Below are 14,687 nucleotides of genomic sequence, written 5' to 3' on the forward strand. Positions count from 1 at the left end.
TTCTCTGCGAACCGACTCGGATCTCGGATCTGACACCACGCCCACACTTCAAGCGTTTTATTATTCAGACCTGCAAACTCCTCAGAGGAAAAAAGGTGAGTGTCACGGGGGATTTTTTTTTTATTGTAATATACAAATAACACTAGTCTGAGCGTGACTTAACAAAACTCAGCATACTTTATCAAAAATCAATGTCAAAACATCCTTGAGGCTTATAAAAAATATTTTATTTACAACTGTCACAATTGTTTTATTATTATTATTTTTACTTATTATTGGAGATACAAAAAACAATTATTATTCTGTGAAGTTGATGAATTGTCACTTTTAGGTTTTCTACCCAGTTACCAAAAAAAGAAACACTTGGAATAGTATGCGCTGTGGCAAGCACATGGTTTGCATGCGTTACTTCGAAGGCAAAAAAAAATCTAAAATACAAGAAAACACAAAAACCTACATTCAACCAGTGGGGTATGGCCCCTGACTCTCTGAGGAGGTAGGTACCTCCAGGCAGTGGAGGCTTCTCCATTGAGGAGAGGGAGGAAGATCCTCCCTAACATTGTTGAGAATAAAAAATGTAGATTGCCCAGACTATTGTAATGAATTAATGCCCTTAAATATGACTACTTTATTGCCTTTGAATATATAATGTTCGTTTCCCTGGGTAAAGGGACATTAGCACCCCCTATCGCCTTTTGACAATTACTTCAGGGAGGAACGTCCTCCCTCCGCCTCCGTTGACTCCCATTCATTTTCCCGAAAGTACTGGCGGCCGGTGGATAACATGGGTTTCAATGGGAGAGAGGAGGAAAGTCCTCCTCTGAGTGGGTGGGACCTTAAGGGGTCTGATTCGCGCAAAAATCTATCCGTCTGCGCTATGAACCAATAAGTAGGATCCCTGGATGTTGAGCAGTGTTGCCAGATTGGTCCGATTTCCCACCCAATTGGGCTACTTTTAACCATGTTAGGCTGGAAGAATTATCATTGGGCGGGAAATCTGCCCAATCTGGCAACGCTGTCGATAACAAACCCGGTCTGCGTTGCCGCGGTGCTCAGTCTGAGAGACGCAGAGCAAGTGAAATCTGCGATAGCGAGATCCTAAATGCACAATGGAAACATTGGAAACGGAGGACATTGTTAACGTCTTATTACAAAAAGCATTCCATTCATTCAGTTACAGTGCTAAGTTAGCGACCAAAGAAAGAGGTAGACCACTTCCCAAAATCAAGGTCTCCAGAAGTAATGGCAACGTCAGTGTTTTGAGTGCTACATGGTTTGCTAGGTACGCAATGACTTACTGGTAGCATTACAAGCAATTGTAACTGAAAATAAACATAGCTAAATAACTTCAGTCAGTGAGGGCAAAAATAGGCACAATGATAGGCCCAGATTTTTTTATTTACTTTTACAAATCAATAGTAGGCCTGATTTGACTAATATGCTTTGCATCCTTTCCTTCTCAAATTACAGTGATGTCACTGGTGGCTTTGTATACATTTTGTTCACATAACTCCCTCCCTTCTATTTTGTAGTTCACCAAAACACCCTGAAACAACTTGAGTCTCACATTCTTATGCCACCATACACCAACAGTGCAAGCAGGCCAATGGCAACCAAGCGCGCAGTCCTTCCTCCCTCACTTTAAAAACGACCAGCCGCCACTGCCTCCAGGTACCCCCTCCATGCCAGGGCGCCCTGAATTTATGTTTATTAACAGCTCCTCCACCGGGGTCAAGACAATTTGAGGGCCAGATCCAGTCTACCGACTGTCGGCCTTTTCACGATTGGCTTAAAAAAATTGCTTATTTAAATTTATACCAATACGATGGTGGGAAAAGCTTACCAGTTTGTATGTTTTTTATACTTCATTTTTATACTTGATCCGCTGACCGCTTGGAAGCCATCGGAGTACATATTTTTTTAGAAGAAAGGGGTTATGTGGTAGGATCTTTAAGAATGCTTTACTGGGATATTTATATATTCATGGCTCAAATATTAACGATCATGCTTTTGACGTGTAACTAACGCATTTACGCGGTCAGCGATCCGCTGCCAGGCTTTGGTTCTCCGGGTTGCAGAGGCTTTAGCGTTCCCTTTTCTTGTGATAATGTCCTTCTCCTCGTCATAGCTCCCCAGGAGAACCTGAAGTTCCATTTCATTGAAATAAGCGGCCCGTTTCGCCATTTCAATCAGGGTTTCCATGATCCATAGGCCTACATCACGTCTTTTTAGGTTTGGCGGTGACGCGCACAACCCTGTGTTGTGCGCTGTGGAACCGAAAACTCTGGGTTAGTCGGCACTGGTTAAATCAACCTAGAGTTCAGCGTTAACTCAGTGTTTGTTAAACCTCCGTTCGTGGAACACCCCTCTAGACGAGTGTTTCGCAAGCTCTCTTGCGTTGTTTGGCCGCATGCATGCGCGGTAGCCACGCGACCGCCTCATCCAATGGCGAGCTCAGTTGGCGCTGTGTGCTTCAAGATTCCGATTGGCCCAGAGAAATGTCAATTATAAGAAAGATTCTGAAGCAAGTGCTGAGATTCCGATTGGCCCAGAGAAATGTCCCCCCCCAAAAAAAAAAAAAAAAAAAAAAAAACTCTCCGGTTCTACACGATTCACGTGAATGACCAAATTGACCAAGAAAACGGCGATTGTCGCCGAAAAGCGACAAGTTTGCAGCTCTGATTATTTCGCTCGGTCGTTGGAGGAAAACATGGACGCCACCCGGAAAGCTGGCAGAGGACCAGGCGCTTCAAAATAAGTAGGCTGTATAGGCCATAGGCAGAGATACGGACGCAGTAAGGTATTGCAGTAATACGAGTGATTGAAATTGCCAGTCAGTCACAATGGGCGCAGCCATCTTGAATTCTGTCTCGGAATTTTGCTCGGTCACCACTGAGTTCAACCGAGATGGCGAGTTCGCCGTCCGAGGAAAAGGGGCGTAGGCAACTTCCTCGGACCTCCGAGACGGATGGATATTAAAACGCAGCATAAGTGCATGGCCGCTGTCACGCATATACACACAAAACATAGCCTAATAAAAATAAAACAACTAAAACAGTCTGCAGGGGGGAGAGGGAATATCAATATTGCTAGACATTTCGGGAGGCTAAAGGAGGAGGGTAATATTATTTTTTTGCAACAAAGTGTAGTCTTGTTGTGGACTCCATAGACATAATTCACCATACTGTGTTATTGACATGTTTTCGTTCTGTGTTATAGGGACATTGTCTCTTTAAGATCACGTGACTTGTGTGTTGATATGACAGTTGGCTCGTTGTTGAATTCAACCTTTTTTATATGATAAAATGAACAACCTGCCGTTGCGTTGTTGATATGAGAAAATGCGCACTGACCAACTTGTTGGAGTAACTTGTCCGACAGCCCTGCTATTAAACTAGTAAAAAGTAAGATATAATATATTACAGGTGTGTGTTGGCGGTTGTTAATTAATAACAATAATAACAACACGATTTTTATCAATTTATTTCTGTCTGATTATGGTTTGGTCTATGGTTGGGGCTAGGTCATGGATATCCTATTTAAGCCTTCCCTGTGTCAGTGTTGGGATAGATTGGAGAAGGCTAGAGGGAGGTCTGGTGGTGAAGTATGCCCATGCTTTGAGGCTTGTAACCACCTTCATGTTTTGATATATTATGTTAGTAATGTCTTCATGTTGGACTATTGCGCAATCTGCTTTTTTAGTAATTTTAAGTAAACACTTTAAAATGCAATTTCAATGCCTTCCCTGCTCAATGTACCAAGAGAGTCTAGCTGCAGACATCCACCCACACGCTCCAGACATCCACCCACACGCACTTCCGCTGCAGACAGAAACATCCACCCACACGCCGGAAATCGGATAATAAAAAATAAAAATCGGAAAATAAAATAAAAATCGGGCGTTACGTAATGTGTTTACATAAATGAACGGGCGTTAAGTAATGTGTTTGCATAAATGAACGAAATAAATTAAGTTATAAAATCGGATAAACGCTTCCGGTTTTGGACAGAAGACCTGACACTCGCTGTTGACTTTAAGCTGGAGCTTATGGCTCTTCTCTTTCTGTAAATACACACACCTTATTCAGAATTCCCTCTGTGTTATACTGCAATCATCTCAATTTAATAGGCCTATTTGATAGGACACAAACTGATACTCGTATTGTAAAGCTGAAGGGCATCAGAGATTGAGGCTATTAATTATTTGAAATACTATGTATGAGTGGACAGGGATAGTTAGAACAATTCCCCTTTAGCTTCACCTTTTCTGACATATTTATATTAGGTCTAGCTATGTTACATTCTGTTGTCTTAATATCATAAGGTTCGACTGCATTCCAACATAATTTATCATATGTTATTAGCACTTTTGCATTCCTAAATTCTTAATCTGAACCATCATTCATTTAATATCTGGCTCTAATTGTCTATAATATTGTCTTACCTTGTGCTGCTGGATCACCTTATTTGCCCATATTTAAATATGACAAACTCAAGTCTTAGCTCTGTGTGTTACCAAAGTGAATAAGTAAAGTCATACAAAAAATCTATACATTGTAAACGTTATAACACTTTATTAAGAACAGATAACTGAACTCAGAACCTCAACACACACACACACACACACGCACACACACACACACACACACACACACACACACACACACACACACACACACACACACACACACACACACACACACACACACACACACACACACACACACACACACACACACACACACAGCAATGTCACTGGCTGTCCACCCAGCGACCCAGAAACATGGTCCTCCTCAGCTGCCATGTTAAGGAAGACCTCCATGTCTTCCTGAAAATCAAATGTGAAGAGCAGGGGATACTTTTCTTCTTCATCAGTTGAAGAACGTATCCTTTCCAGGAGCTCCTGCTGTTCTTTTGCGTCCATATTCGGAAATGCGGGCTCGACCACCAAACCTGCAAACCTGCATTCTGACGCAGCCAGGAAACTCCAGCCACAATGTTGTCAAGTGGCCCCTGTTTAATGGAAAATGAAATGCCACCAAGTTGGAATCATTTTATATTCAATTATATTATTTTTGCAACCAGTTAGTTACTTAAACTAAGACTTGGAACTGTAAGGTTCTACACCCCGGACTGCAGACAAGCCCATCCAGATAATAACACATCAAATTAGACAACAACGGCACTGTGGTGGGAAACATAACTGGAGGGGGTAAGTCTGTCTACAGAGAGGAGGACCTGAAACTGTTGAACACTGAGTGAGTTGAACACCAGAATAATTTTGTCCTCTTTAAATACTTAAAATAATGAAAGACCATCACACCTAGGAGGATGGCACATTCTTTACAAAAGATTATTGTCATGACTGAATGGTGGAAGATTCAGGGAAATTATCATTGATCTTTGTGTCTAAGATCAATGCAGGCAAAAGATAGAGGAAAATAAGTCAGTGACTTATAAAAGTAAGCAGACAAACATTCATAAATATTGTCTACAGACATATACACATACATTCTTATATTCTTTCTACACACATACATATATCACCTTTAAATGTAATGGAATGTTTTATGTGGGATTCCAGGTGGCACTGAAGCTTCGTGTTTACGGTTGGTTTAAAAGTTGGGCATAGGGGGCAGTGGAAAAGTGTGCAGCAAGTTGTGCAGCGTTTGACTTCTGGCTTTGAATCATCCCTAAAAATCGAGTGATGCATCTACAAAAGACAGAATTTTTCTTTTACAATTGATGTTGTAATTGTAGAAAAAATTAAGATCAAAGACGATAAATTCTCACAGCACAGCAAACTATTTAAAGGCCGGTAATTCAGTAGTGGTTGTAGTCTAGACGAAAAAGGCTGAAATAGAAAAACTTAACATTTATTAGGGGTGTGCAGCAATTATTGTCCCTTCAGAGCATCAACTTTAACTATTATTGACATATAAGTAATGATGAGATATATTTCTACCTCATACTGTACTTTACATCTGTTTCTCTCTGTCATTATATGTTTTATGAACTGTCTGAGCCCCAGCACCCTATTGACTGGGGGACATTGAACATTTAGAATCTGAGACAGGATAGTAGGCTATTACATGACAGTAATTCAGTAACTTTTATCTGTTTTATTACATTTTTCATCTCTTTTACCCCTTTTAACTGAACTAAGTGCTATGATCCAACCCAGTCGCCAAGAAAAAACGTTGACGGTGTACGTTTCCATGAACACTGGAGACGTACTATTACAACGTAAAAACAGCGTGTTATACCTACAGTATCCACGCGTGCCGCTGTGGAGGCGGGTTTCGGGGTTTGGGTTTCACGACTTTCGCGGCAAATTGTGGACACGATTGTTTAGGGGGGGGGGGGGGGAGGTAGACTGTTGTTGACCGGGGAGGGGGGGGGGAGACACGTTTGTTGAGGGGGGGACGACGACACGATTGTAGGGGGGGGGGGGAACACGTTAGTTGAAGGGGGACGACGACGACGACACGTTTGTTGAGGGGGGGGGAGACACGTTTGTAGGGGGGGGGGGGGGGGGCACGCTCGACAACGAGAGTTGGTTTTTATTGAACGCTCGACAACGAGAGTTGGTTTTTATTGAACGAGACTTCAACACGGAACAGCTGCACGAAACGATGGTCACGTCACTCTCGGTGACGGTGTCGACAACAATGAACACACGAACAATGTTAATAGAACAACACACAACCACATAACATCCCGAACCCATCAACCCCACTTAATCCTAACAACAAAACAAGTTAACAAAAGCCCCATTTTTCAACTGACAACCCCAATTCCCAGAATCCCCCGCGGCTCCGGAACACGGCGTAGTTTATATTAATCTTTATTATCCGAATGGGAAATGCAATATTTTAGGACAGATACACCATTAAACGCGTTTCTAATGAAATTTCTAGCGAGAAATGTACATTTTCCTTACATAATCTTCAGTCAGTGAATGTGTATGATCTTTATTAATCTTTATTATCTGAATGGGAAATGCAATATTTTAGGACCGATTCACCGTTAAACGTGTTTCTAATAAAATTTCTAGCGAGAAATATACTTTTTACTTGCATAATCTTCAGTCAGTGATTGTGTCTGATCTTTAGTTTTATAGTTATTAGGATTTGATCGGATCGCTCGCATGTTTCAACGTCAGGTTGTTAGGCTGCTTTCGCTAAACTAGCAGCTCACGTGCTTCCTGCGTTTGTGTTATTAAACTGTTACTTTATGTAACTTTAAATGATATCATCTTGTTAGAAACACGTATATCTGAGAGGCAACCCAGTCGCCAAAAGCATTCGTTGACAGTACGTTTCGTTGACGTTTCGATTACGTCGCATTTCAACATCAAAATAGCGTGTTATACACACACACACACGCACGCACGCACACACACACACACACACACACACACACACACACACACACACACACACACACACACACACACACACACACACACACACACACACACACACACGCACGCACAGACACACACAGACACACAGACACACAGACACACACACACACACACACACGGTGCATTTCGCTGCTAAAACAACAACAACAAAATATTCCCTCAAATATTATTACTAAAGAACCGTTTTCCAAAGAACGAAATGTAAACCAATGCATTCTGAATGGGAGTGTTTCTCCGATTTTTCCATGCTACACAGAACGAAATGTAAACCCATGCAAATAAAGACTTAATTGTCATAATCATTTAATATCATTAATCTCCGTGTGTTGGGTGGTATTCTATTTTTTTCAACGGGGCTGGTGCCGTCTCCTTTTGACCTTTTGACCCCAGACTTCTGGGGGAATAGCTGAATCAATTCATTAGTCAATCAGAAGCATGTAAATATCTTCCCGGTGGTGTAGGAGAACGAACAAGGTGTCCTTCAACATCTACACTTCCAGGCGATTGCAACGGTGCCACACATGAGCATATTCGAACATGTTTAATGGTAGTAATTAGCTGTCGAAATTGGAGGCCTTAATCAATAATGAGCAGCTATTGATTTGCTTCCCGATAAAAAATTGTGACAAATGACATGTTATTTAGCATCTACACGTTGAGCTGAGTCCAATGACACCAAGCATGACACTCTAGCTAATGGTAACATGCATTTTACATGGTACACCTAGGTCTAGGACATGATCTCGGTGTAGCAAGAGGGCGAGCTTGATCTCATTGGACTCAGCTTAACGTGTAGATGCTAATTAACATGTAATTTGTCAGAAATCTCCATCGGGAAGCAAATCTATAGCTGGTCATTATTGATAAAGGCCTCCAAAATCGACAGCTAATTACTACCCCGAAACATATTCAAATAGGATCATGTGTGGCACTGTTGCAATCGTCTCGAAACGTAGATGTCAAAGGACACCTTGTTTGCCCTGTTTCACGACCGGGAAGATATTTTCATACTTCTAATGGATTGATTCATATTTTAAGGTTCTCGGAGTGAGACTTTAAGCGGCTGCAGCAGAAGTGTTGAGACGAAAGATGATATCAAGACATTAATAGAATATTCCCATTCACATTATGATTCTTCGTCATAACATCCGACCAAACATCCTTTACATTCACCGAGCGAAGATTATGAAAGTCCAGGCCCCCCCTTCCTGCACTCGGGGTCCGACCGGGCCAAGTTTCGGTGCGGGGGTCCCAGTTAGGCCCTAGAATATGGAATTCAAATTTCAGGGCGGTAGGACCGTCCTATCTCAAAAACTGTTTTTCCACCACATTCTGAACCATTAGGTCTCGCAGGCAACACTTCTGAAGGGGCTTTGTCCAAATGACAGTCCATTTGGGAAAACTTTTTTTCTCTATGGGCTAGAACTACAAATCTTGGATATGTCGTTCTCGGGGCCCCGGGAAATGTGTGTAAACATTTTAGCATCCCTAGCTATCTCGAAAAGGCCGGAAAAGGGGCGTGACCTCCAACAGTACAGTCAATGTACATAAGACAGAGGTTAGTTTCTAGGCCCCATTTATTGCGGGATGGAGGTGTACATTTGTGGCTTAATGTGTGTAGACACAGCTGGCCTGTGGCCACGTCTTTGAAGTCTGGGGTCAAAAGGTCAAAAGGAGCCGGCACCACGCCGCTTATGAGATAACAAAAAGTGAATCTGTATTTCTCTCATAACATTTTGTCATTATTGAAGAGAGGCCTGATTCTCAGATATGCATGTTGGACTGTTAGGGTATAGGTCTGGGAAGAACTTCAGGCCAAAATCTTGCAAGCGAGCCGCTGGGTGCAGGTGCAACGAGATGGAGCACTTGCTGAGTCATTTCCTGTAGGGCTGGAGCCACAGGTTGAAGCGTATGCGTCCTTTGAAACCCCCTTTGATATATAAGAGACCCCAAGGTACAGTTTACTTAAATGTTCTCGCCTCTATCATATGATACTTCCACCACTGGGACGTGGCAACAACTCTCCAAATCCATATGGGGAGGGGGGGGGGGGGATGCTTTTGGACAGTAGGGGTGTACACTAGACATAAATAGGAAGCAAACTCAGGAGAAGGAATGACCTCTCACAAATATTTATTGAATAAATTGTTTCAAATAACCCTGCCTCGTTAAATCAATGAACTTGGTGTTTTGCTTTCAAAAATAGGTTATAGAAGAAGTCTAAACTGCAGAAAATAAAAACATCCACGCTGCCTTTTAAGGATACCTCGGAATATCTGTCTATTTTTTAACCGTCGGACCCCAGTTTACGACAAAAACAACACAATTTACGGCAGCTCCTTTGCCGCGTGGTTTTTAGAGCCATGTAAGGATTAGAGGGGGCGGTCGATAGCAACCACCATAGCAGCATGACGGTCAAGTGACTGGATGCAGCCCCGTTGAAAAAAATAGAATACCACCCAACACACGGAGATTAATGATATTTAAATGATTATGACCATGAAGTCTTTATTTGCATGGGTTTATATTTCGTTCTGTGTAGCATGGAAAAATCGGAGAAACACTCCCATTCAGAATGCATTGGTTTACATTTCGTTCTTTGGAAAACGGTTCTTTAGTAATAATATTTGAGGGAATATTTTATTGTTGTTGTTTTAGCAGCGAAATGCACCGTGTGCGTGTGTGTGTGTGTGTGTGTGTCTGTGTCTGTGTCTGTGTCTGTGTCTGTGCGTGTGCGTGTGCGTGTGCGTGTGTGTGTGTGTGTGTATAACACGCTATTTTATGTTGAAATGCGACGTAATCCAGTGTTCATGAAACGTACACTGTCAACGAATGCTTTTGGCGACTGGGTTGCCTCTCAGATATACGTGTTTCTAACAAGATGATATCATTAAAAGTTACATAAAGTAACAGTTTAATAACACAAACGCAGGAAGCACGTGAGCTGCTAGTTTAGCGAAAGCAGCCTAACAACCTGACGTTGAAACATGCGAGCGATCCGATCAAATCCTAATAACTATAAAACTAAAGATCAGACACAATCACTGACTGAAGATTATGCAAGTAAAAAGTATATTTCTCGCTAGAAATGTTATTAGAAACACGTTTAACGGTGAATCGGTCCTAAAATATTGCATTTCCCATTCAGATAATAAAGATTAATAAAGATCATACACATTCACTGACTGAAGATTATGTAAGGAAAATGTACATTTCTCGCTAGAAATGTCATTAGAAACGCGTTTAATGGTGTATCTGTCCTAAAATATTGCATTTCCCATTCGGATAATAAAGATTAATATAAACTACGCCGTGTTCCGGAGCCGCGGGGGATTCTGGGAATTGGGGTTGTCAGTTGACAAATGGGGCTTTTGTTAACTTGTTTTGTTGTTAGGATTAAGTGGGGTTGATGGGTTCGGGATGTTATGTGGTTGTGTGTTGTTCTATTAACATTGTTCGTGTGACACCGTCACCGAGAGTGACGTGACCATCGTTTCGTGCAGCTGTTCCGTGTTGAAGTCTCGTTCAATAAAAACCAACTCTCGTTGTCGAGCGTTCAATAAAAACCAACTCTCGTTGTCGAGCGTGCCCCCCCCCCCTACAAACGTGTCTCCCCCCCCCTCAACAAACGTGTCCCCCCCCCCCTCAACAAACGTGTCGTCGTCGTCGTCTCCCTTCAACTAACGTGTCCCCCCCCCCCCTACAATCGTGTCGTCGTCCCCCCCTCAACAAACGTGTCTCCCCCCCCCCTCCCCGGTCAACAACAGTCTACCTCCCCCCCCCCCCTAAACAATTGTGTCCACAATTTGCCGCAAAAGCCGTGATACCCAAACCCCGAAACCCGCCTCCACAGCGGCACGCGTGGATACTGTAGGTATAACACGCTGTTTTTACGTTGTAATAGTACGTCTCCAGTGTTAATGGAAACGTACACCGTCGACGTTTTTTCTTGGCGACTGGGTTGCATGATCTCTTAGTTATAAACAGATTGTATGAACTAAACAGGCATATCGAATATTGAACGATCGATTTTGTCTATTGAATGATATCACACTTCTCAGCCACCGCTGCGGAGATGAACAGCTGATAGGTGCAACTCTAGTTAAAGCGAAACGAGCTGCGTCAATTAAATTCGTGGTAATTATTTTATTACAACTTAACTCTGTTTTGGACTACAGAATGACTGTCAAAAGTCCAAATCTTAAAATCGCTTATGCTCCCAACACATCTACAAATCTCTAAAATCGTTTAACCCATTTAGGCCTAAAACGCCTGGAAAAAATGCCTGTAAAACCTATAGGCGATTTCAGAAAAGCCCCCAAAACCTGAAGTTTTTCTAGAAATTCAGCAATTGTGTCAACGCCTACTAAATTACTGATTTCTCAGCCCCTGTAACAGATAGGAACACAATTCAAAAAGTATTTGAGAGCTGACACCTGTGGCTTTCATGGGAAATTTGAGTTTTTATTTACAAATATTTACAATATTTACATACAGGTAGAAAAGTAAATAAAAAAGTAAAAACATATGTAAAAGTGCAGGAACAGCACAAAACAGTAAAAAAGATAAAGTATAAAAAAGTGAAATAAGTATATAAGAAAGTAATAAAGTATATAATAACAAACATGGGAAGGGGAACAGACTGGGACTAAAACTGTAAACAGTCTGCCTCACAGGTACCGGCGGTAGTGCTTGCCAAAGCATTCCATGTGCAGTGGCAGGTTGCACTGTTTGCAACCGTAAACAGTTGGCCCACCTTCCTTTTCATCGTCAGGGACAAGCTGACACTCCCTGCACTGTTTTCTTTTATCATAAATTTTACCAAAGTCATGCTGTGGAGTAGGTGTGTCTCCTCCAGCTGGAGATGGAGATGAAGGCGGAGGAGGGGATGGAGAAGGAGGGAAGAATCTTCTTCCTGCAGATGGAGATGGGGAAACAGGAGGAGATGGAGAAGGAGAGAAGAATCTTCTTCCTGATAGTCCAGCAATTGGAGAGGAAGGAGAAGATGGAGAAGCAGGAGGAGGAGAAAAAGGAGAAGATGGAGAAGCAGGAGGAGGAGAAAAAGGAGAAGATGGAGAAGCAGGAGGAGGATGAAAAGGAGGAGGAGTCACAGGAACAGCCCTTGTTCTCAGTGGTGAGATGAGCTGCTCTGCCAGGTCCTCCATCCAGTTCTTGAATCCTCTGTATCTGGTTCTGAAGGCTGTTCCTCCAACAGACCTCGCAGCTATGTAGGCATTGTGGCAGGACACGGACAGGAGAAAGAAGAAGACCCTCCTCCACCACTTCTTCGATCTATGTTGGAACCCGTAGTAGCCAACCATCTGATCCAGCAGATCGACGCCTGGAACACACACGACACTCAGTTGACACACATGACACTCACACATGACACTCACACATTTGTACTCAAAAGAGCAACAAAAGTCAAACAAACCTTTCATGTACTTTTGGTAGTCTGCTAGGCAAGCTGGCACTACCACCGGGACGCGGTTGGCTCCATCCTTTCTCCTGTTTACGGTCCCCGTCTCAGTTGGGTCATGGTGGTTGGACAACACCATGACCGTCTTTGTGTCTTGCCAAATACAAAATGTGAGGTCGTCCATCTGAGCGACCCTGTATTCGTGCTTGTTGAGTGAGGCTTTCTTTCGAAGCAGCTCACTCTTTGGGAGTCCCTTCCGGTTGGCACGAACAGTGCCACAAGCATACAGGCCATGGGTCCTCATCTCCTCCAAGAGACCTACCCCGGTGTAAAAATTGTCCATGTAGATGGACAGGTGAGAGCCGTAATATGGTCTGGCTAAATCCATAACCACACGATGTGCCAGGCCCTTCTCTCCTGACCCTTCACGACCAGCATAGACCTGGAAGTTGGTCACATATCCAGTGGCGCTCTCAGCCATTACCCACACCTTGATACCCCACTTTGTAGGCTTCATGGGGAGGTACTGCCTGAAGGAGAGACGCCCTTTGAATTTAATCATGCTCTCATCCACAGACACGTTGCCATCCACCTCATAAAGTGCCTGGAATTGAGCCAGGAGGTAATCTAGGAACCAGCGCATTTTCCACATCTTGTCATCTCTGTTGACTGCTGCCTGGTTGTCCTGGAGGTGTAGATACCTGAAAATGCAGAAATAGACACAGATCTTAGATGAAAGCACAATATCAAACAAAGTTACCTTGGATGAAAGCATCATTTAAAATATTATCATAATTGCTGTGCGTTGTAACATAATATTCTGTCTATATTGTTAATTACATTGGACTGTAAGCTACTATTTATACTTGTATGTGATTGAATAAAAATACTATGCCAAAAAACTGTCTGTGTTTTAAATTACATGCACTTGTATGTGATGACTACTGAATAAAAGTATTATGCATAATACAAATACAATTGCATTTCATCCTAAGAAGTAGCGTAATTAAAAGATACAGGCTATAATTTGGGAATGTATAGTAGCCTAGGCCTTATTGTTCTGGAATTCCAGAGAAGCTTATCTGGTTTTACGCACCCGGGTGCTTTACGCATCTCCGGGACAGTAATACATCTCTTACATATAAACTGTCGTAATTTCTTATTACAGCATCATCACAATCAATAAGTATTACTATTGTCCTTACCTCCAGATGGCCGCAAATCTGTCCCGGGACATATTTCTGGCGAATTGCGTCCGAAAGAGATTCTTACTCTGTCGCCAGTAATCTCTTCGCACCGGCAACACAAGCAGCCCCATTCCCATACAGATACCAATAAAGGTCTTCATCTCCGGCACAGTTACCGGAGACCACCTTGCCGTCTTCGCTCTGGTCGGTGTTTGTTCGACCTGGTCTCTATATCTGTTTGTCTCTGTGACGAGATGTGTCCAAAGTTCCTCCTTAAAAATCTTCTCAAATGCCTGTAGCGGTGTGGCATCTTCAGGCAAATCGAGCTTCACCCCTGGTGTCCTGTTGAAGGCACTCCGTAGATTTCGATGGTAGTTGTCCGTCTTCCAGTTGGTCTGGAAACCCTCAAACTCCCCTAAATCATCTTCTTCTTCCTCGTCGTCATTCACGAACATGTGCCTTAACCACAATTCCCGGTCAATCGGTTCGTATTCGTCATCAAAGTACTCGGCCTCATCAACATCTTCGAAGCCGAGAAACTCCTCGAAATCGCTACCGTCAGAAAAGTCTTCAGTCTCAAATTCCGCCATAGCTTGAATACATTTCTGAACTAAACTCACGAGGAACAAGTTGACACCTATATGTGTCTATT

The 14,687-nt window shown here is 42.7% G+C and overlaps 1 long non-coding RNA gene across 1 annotated transcript; it reads right to left on the minus strand.

Annotated features, from left to right (window-relative positions):
• Nucleotides 1-241: 241 nt before the first annotated feature.
• Nucleotides 242-2,202, minus strand: LOC132473330 (uncharacterized). The gene is made up of 2 exons (XR_009529335.1): nt 1,663-2,202; nt 242-480 (listed from the first exon to the last, which is right to left on the minus strand). It is a non-coding gene; the product is annotated as an uncharacterized LOC132473330 (long non-coding RNA).
• Nucleotides 2,203-14,687: the final 12,485 nt, after the last annotated feature.

Source organism: Gadus macrocephalus, chromosome 15 (genome assembly GCF_031168955.1).
Source record: "Gadus macrocephalus chromosome 15, ASM3116895v1".
Classification (NCBI taxonomy): domain Eukaryota; kingdom Metazoa; phylum Chordata; class Actinopteri; order Gadiformes; family Gadidae; genus Gadus; species Gadus macrocephalus.